Source organism: Aulonocara sp. 'chitande type north' Nkhata Bay, linkage group LG11 (genome assembly GCF_057382095.1).
Source record: "Aulonocara sp. 'chitande type north' Nkhata Bay isolate Kocher_YH1m ecotype deep benthic linkage group LG11, A_spYH_male_GT1.1, whole genome shotgun sequence".
In the NCBI taxonomy this organism is placed as follows: Eukaryota; Metazoa; Chordata; class Actinopteri; order Cichliformes; family Cichlidae; genus Aulonocara; species Aulonocara sp. 'chitande type north' Nkhata Bay.
This window is the reverse complement of record NC_141354.1, coordinates 2,615,044-2,622,338: the sequence shown is the minus strand read 5'-3', so window position 1 is coordinate 2,622,338 and position 7,295 is coordinate 2,615,044. Positions and strand designations below refer to the sequence as shown.

General features: G+C 37.5%; 1 pseudogene; it reads right to left on the bottom strand.

Annotated features, from left to right (window-relative positions):
• Window positions 1-4,163: 4,163 nt before the first annotated feature.
• Window positions 4,164-6,887, bottom strand: LOC147318306 (sentrin-specific protease 2-like; annotated as a pseudogene).
• Window positions 6,888-7,295: the final 408 nt, after the last annotated feature.

Here is a 7,295-nt window from a genome sequence, read left to right as displayed (position 1 = left end):
GGTGGGATGGATTATCTCAATATAGCAGATGTGCCCACTACCACACATTTGGACTGATTTGTGACCACTGTTTGGGAGGGATAGTTATATTGTGTATCTGGAATGAATTTTAGGTCTCTACGTCCATCCCATGGGGAATGGGAGCAGTAACAAAAGTGTTGCGTTTATATTTTTGTTCAGTGTATATATATATATATATATATATACACACACACACACACACATACAAGGGCGTAGATTTGGTTTTGGAATTGGTGGGGACGGATGATTTAACCACCGAACCCTGCCCTGTTTCTTATTTTTCCTTTTTGTCTTTGCTGCTTGATTAAAAGAAAGGGGAAATATACTTGCCTACATATGCTATTCTACATTTTTTAAAATTACAATTCATAGCTTTATATGTGAATCATATAATGTTAAATTACTATTAAACAAATGACTGACTAAGTATTTTAGACTTTAGTTTACTTCAGCCATATTCCATATAAAAAGTGAGACATGTCAATTCAGATTCTTTGTCAAATATACACTAATGAATCAATTTACATCAGCAGCCTGACAATTGTCATGATAATAAATACTAGTTAATCTATAGCACCAAATCATCAGTCAGTCACCTGTGACCTCGGCTCTTCACCTCTGTCTGAGCTACAACATGGCAGAGCTGCCTCTGTCACCTGATGAATAACAGTGAGACATTCCAAATACATGCAGTCACACATGTGCTTCAAATACAGTCATGAACCATCAAGTCATCATCCAGTTTCACCTGTGATCTTGTATCACCATTGCTCTCTGAGCTTAGTGTTGGTTCTTCTGTCACCTGACAAATAGGACATACATGACAATAGAATAAAATGTGGAGCTGCTTCAGTGTTTCTGTCAATTTGTGCAGATCTTGACTCATCAGTAATGTTTGCAGGGTGAGTGCATTTTTAAAACAATTTGTGCAAACTGCACTACAAGGTGGAATATTTGCAAAATCATGACTATTCATGACAATGACCTATGAATATGTCAGTGCCATTAGGATGAAATTTCTGGGTCACCAACATTTAACATTAGACATATAATTCTAACAGCCTCTATAAACGAATATCCTGGCTGCTCGAAGCTGCCGTTTTCTGACAGTTTCAATCAAAATTAAAAATGCTGCTCTGAGACTGAGAGAACTAATAGTGCTGCTTGTTGTGCAGTTAGTTTCCAAAACACGTTATTCATGGTTACACATGGTTACACAACTAGAGTCATGGTGCCACGACAATAACTTGGTCTTAAACACCAAAAAGACCAAGGAGATCATTGTAGATTTCCGGAAGAGGGGTCATAACAACCATCTGCCTCTCTTCATTGGCAGTGAGGCGGTGGAGAGGGTGAGCAGTTTTAAATTCTTGGGGGTAACTGTGACCGAGGACCTGTCCTGGGGCAACCATATCACCTCAGTTGTACGGAAGGCCCAACAGCGCCTCTACTACCTGAGGAGACTGCGGAGCGCACACATTCCCAGATCGCTGATGTTGAACTTCTACAACTGTGCCATCAGCAGCGTTCTGACGTATGGATTTCTAGTGTGGTTCCCCAGCTGCACCAAGGCCGATCAGCAAGCACTCCAGCGGGTGGTGAAAGAAGCTGGCAGAATTATTGGAACAAGTCTGCCAGAGATCAGTAATATCTTCCCCACTCGCTGTCTGAGGAGGGTGCACAGTATCCTGCGGGACCAACATCACCCTGCGCGCCACCTTTTCCATCTGCTGCCCTCAGGGAGAAGGTACAGGTCTATACAGGCCAGAACATCCAGACTGGCCAACAGCCTGTATCCACAGGCTGTGAGGCTCCTGAACTCTCTGCCCCCCTCTCACGGACAATAACCATATCCAACTTCTTAATAGCAATGAACTGGTCTGCATTGGTGCATCATATCTTTATTCTCTTCCCCCTCCTGCCCCCCCCCCCCCCCCCCTCTTTCTTAAATAGATAACTATCATATCTGATATCATATCTCACAGTACAATAATATTGAATGGGTTGCATTGTTGTATTTTGTCATGTTTCTCAGGTCTTTGTCTGAATTTCTACGAACATTATTGCTAAGGATTGTCTTATTGCATTGGAGTCACACTGGGTTAAATATGTACACTTGGGTTTTAAGGGGTATTTATTATTTTCTTCTTTTTTTTGGGTTGTATGGAAGCCCCAAACGCAATTTCATTGTTCTTGACAATGACAATAAATAAATAAATACTAAATACTAAATACATACAATTTTAGACTGATGTGGGCCAAAGCCTGGCATAGCCTGTAACGTTATTATGACGGACACATTTTATGAGTGAACTTGACTTTAAGTGACTTACAGGTTTCTTTGAAAAATACTTTCTTATATCCAGGTTCTTTCTTTTTGCTGCCATCCTCCTCTCCTCCTTGCAGGTCCTCGCAGAGCAGGCTTGCTGCTGCTAAAACTAAACAGAGCTCCCTGAAAGGCACAGCCTCACATTGGCCATATTTGTCACATGAGGTAGGACTCCAGTAGAGAACGTAATTTAACTCTTTCTGCGCCGCTGGATGAACGAGACGTTGACAGATCGTTTTTTCTTACTATCGGGTTTGTTTTTCTTTACTCGAAGAGATCAAATTATTGGTGGGGACAATTCAATAATCGCTGGATATTGGTGGGGACATGTCCCTTCCGTCCATGCCAAATCTATGCCCTTGTATATATATATATATATCTTACACCAGGCAAGACCCCAGGTGCAGGCTGTGTAAAGATGCTCCAGAGACAATCCAGCACATAACGGCAGGGTGTAAGATGCTAGAAGGCAAGGCATACATGGAACGCCATAACCAAGTGGCTGGCATAGTGTACAGAAACATCTGTGCCGAGTATACCCAGATAGCAAGGAGACATTGAACAGATGTTGATTTTCCATCTGAACCATCAGGATTGAAATGTCAACACAAAACCAATGTTGAAACAACATTGAAATACTGATGAAACCTGACACTGACATTGAAATAACATTGATTCACTGTTGTTCTGTCATCGTTGATTGTTGATCTATTTATAGTTGACAAGGTGACAACAATCACGTTGAAAAACCATCGATTTATGGTTGAGCGGGAAATTAAAGCTGCTACCACTTGGACTATTCCGCAGCACCGCCTCTCACATTGGTACATCCCTCCAGGTAACCATTGTCTTGTACAGTAGAGCGGGACATTAGATGTACTCTCATCGGAATTGACCGGAGAAGGTATCAGTTCATGCAGTGCACTGGCCTGCACCACGATTAGTATAAGGTAAGAATGAATGACTTTTGTTCTATTCGTTATTTCCACGGTTGCATTTGAATAACAGTAAAAAAAGAAAAGAAAAACCCAAAAAACTTGTTAATGTAAAGTTTCGGACAAAATGTGGGAGCCCGAAATTGTGTCTACTTTCATCTTACAATCCGGTGTTGTGCCAAAGTAGTTACCCCCGTCAAAAATTGTTTCCCCATTCACAGGAGCGCGCAAAGTAGGAGGAGCCACTTGCCCAGCTCCGTTCTGTACGCTACTTGTCACTGATCTGCAGTCGACGCAATAAAGAGTAAAAGCTGGAAAACAGCAGACTCGATGAATTTAATATTAGTTTCGTGACATTGTAATGTGCCGTGTGGAAGACAATTTACCTTAAACTGTACACTGAAATAACCTGCTGGGAATACTTTGTCTAGAAAAAGACTTTGATACTATAATACTGTAAAACCAGACGCGATCATGGAAACACGTCGCTCTCCAGTGAATTTACACTCGGTTTACACTTTGTAGCGAAGCTATCACGAAGGAGTTTATTTGCAAAATAAGTCACAGTATAACCAATAAGTACAGTAACTTTGGAGACGATTTCTTCTTCACAGCAAAAGTTATGGAGGGATACAAAATTTATCAGGCTGTGTGGCATCGGCTGCCAAAATGTGTACCCCCCATCAATAATGCACCTTGGCGTTACTATCACGAAAGAGTTTATTTGCAAAATAAATCACAGTATAACTAATAACTACAGTAACTTTGGAGACCATTTGCTTTTTTTAGATTTCTTAATTTAACATCTACATCTATATACGTAGATGTGTGTTCTCAACAATGTGTGCCATAAGAACACTAGCTGTGGACCTTTAGTGTCAACTATGTACAAGCGAAACAAATAAACACATCTTCTGGTGGTGGGCTTTTCACGCAGAGCTGGTGGAACCACCGCAAACACATCTCACACTGAATCTGTAAAAAAATAAATAATTACAAATCCCAATGTTAAAATTTCCTTTATTGGAATTGATCATAACATTTAGCAGTCTTTCTTGATGTCATTACCCATTTGTTGTCAGTTGCATGGGTTTGTCAAGTCATCTGTTTGAAAAAGTGAAAAAAAAAATAGCACAGAGTATGCTACCTACTGCACTTATTACTTCATTCAAACAACTATATTGTTTGTTTCTACAGCCATCATGATGAAAATATTCATGATGTGAGAACACTGAATGGTGGAAAATGAGTTACCTGTCTCTAGGAGAGGAGTGGTGGCAATTTGCAGCCTGTGTGTGTTTATGGGCTTTTTTGTAGACGGAAAGTCTATTGACTCTTTTCGCAAGATCTTTTCAGCAAACTGAAAAAGAGATTCTAAGATGACTAAATAGGCTAATATCGTAAATGTTATTTTATAGTAATTTGTTTTCTGCGAATCAATTTCATTCTTTTATTGTGTAATTATCTTATATTCCTTTTCCTGTCATTAACATTTATTACAACACAACATTTCCAATATTCTCATATATATGTATGTATTACTGTTAAGACTCGTACTTTCAATGCAAAGACTCCACATGAGGTAGCGTCCACTTGTTTTATGTTTGACTGTGTCACAAGTCCATCTTGAGACGTTGCATCATTTTTTTTTCGCATGAATGCCCTGAAAGACAAGTACAATAAAAACAAATAACATGTTTTAAAATTTTGGTGACACAAGGTGAACAGTATGGAGAGCTTAAGTGTCTGTTGAACATCAAGTTAGGAACACTGACCACACTGTTTTGTTAAAATCATTACTTTTTAAAAGTCTACAACGCATTTCTGTGAACAATTACTTGTGCTTTTTTTCCCCCCGTTTTGGCCCATGATATAGAAATCAATCACTTACACAGTACACTTTGAAGAGATGTGGAGGAGGAGCAAAGATGAAATTCACACATGTATAACCTATGTGAAATTATTTTAGACATTTGTCTTATGTTTTAGTGCTAAACCTCTGCAACACTTTATGCAACTACTAAACATTATTCTCCCCGTGCTATATTTTCTAATGTAAAAACATCATCTCATACAGACATCAGGTCCTCAAATAAACATTGAAACATGGGGAGACTTCTCTTTCAAGGCAAAATTAACCCATAACACCACAATATCAGAAGGACAACACAAAAATTTAAACCTGTTGCTGCTAGTTTTTTTAATTGTGAGTACTACCTGTAATTTTTTTTTGATTGACATCATACTTATAATTGTCATAATAAACACAAAAATAACAACAGCAACACAGAGTTTAAAAAAGGGTCAAAATAAATTTAAACATTTATCCTTACCTTGTTGATTCCAAACAATTTTGGATACCTTGTTTAGTTTCTCCGAGTGGATCAAGATACAGCGACTTCTTTTCTTGTGGGTAAATGACCTACAGTAAAATTATGTGGAGAATTACATGTAATAATTCATGACTTAAGATTATCTGCATGCCATGCATTTGTCTTATAAAACTGATTTGATGAATATTGTAAATGCAATTATTATTTTTTTTACCACTAATGTCCAGTGATGATGTTCATTTACAGTTCCCAGAATGACTTCATGCTCCATGGGTTTGATCTTAAATTGAAACAAAAGAATAAAAATATTAACTTCAGACATTAAAAAACATGTTGTTTAGAGTCCTTTTTTATTAAAGCAATTTATGATATATTATGTATCATCCACTTATATAGTACTCTGCGACAGCCATGATTCACCCCTCATTTCTTTAACCTGTGCAAGAAGCTGCACTATCTTATATTTTTTACAAGTGGTTTTGCACATTACTTCCTCCAAGACTAATAAAGGTCTTTCTAAGGATTGTTTTTGGACATGGAGTTCATTTTCAATGCGATCCTTTACCATCTGCAGAATAATGTTTAATGCTTTCTTAAGCCTCTTTAACAGTGACGTATGAATCACTTCAGAATAAAAAGGTACCTATTAAAGAGATGAAGCAGTGTTGATGATTTCAAAAGAGATATTAGCCCAAATGTTTGCAAATCTCAAATCAAGCATTGATTGGAGTGTGTACTAAAAAAAAAAAAAAAAAAAAAAAGGGGGAGGAAACCAGACAAGCAGAGAACAAAAGAACTGGCAAGTCTAATAAACTATCCACATCTACAAACCCCAGTCTCAATTCATTCTTTCTGCATGAGCTGTTATCCAATCTAAATCTGGATGTGTATATGATCTGAGATACTTAAACAATACACACAAGATTCTTTCTAGAGATACCTACCTTGAGTCTTGGAGCTTTTCTCTTCCAAATGGCAGTCATTGAAAATGAATCAATGAATGCTGCTTTTGCTGAATTATGATGATTGCGTTGTCTCTCCATGATCGCAAGATATGCATTAATAGACTGCGAATACAAAATGTAAACATTTTTTAACTGTTGTCAAGGAATAAAACACTGATAGTTGCATTGTTGTCAGTAAAGATCACTGTACCTCACTTTCAAACTCCATGTCCGGACCAATTTGTTGGATATCCCAGTAGAATAATTTGTAAGCACCAATTTTGGAGAGTAGAATGTGAGGACTCTTTCCAGCCCAGGCATCCATTATATCTTCAAAAAGTAATGAGAAAAAGAGATAAGTCAGCAGGACTAAATGTAAATCAAAATTTAAAATGCATAATTTCTTATGTAGTTGTCTGACAAAAGACGTGTTTCAGGGTAAATACTTTTAAGACTCTGATAAAATGGGCACATGGTTTAACATTGTATTTTGTAGAAAAAAAAAAGAGCACTTAAATTTGCTTTTATTTGGGGGTAAAGTTATACTTACAATGTTCTATAAACAAATTTAAATTCATATTAATAAAAGAAAAGGAACACCTATTACAACAAATTTTTTAATTATGTTTAGTTGAAGCTACATGAATATATTTCAAAATACTCAGGCTCAAGGCTCGCACCTGTGGCCTTTACTATTACATAACCGTTTCTGGAAAAATGTTATTTTTCTCCA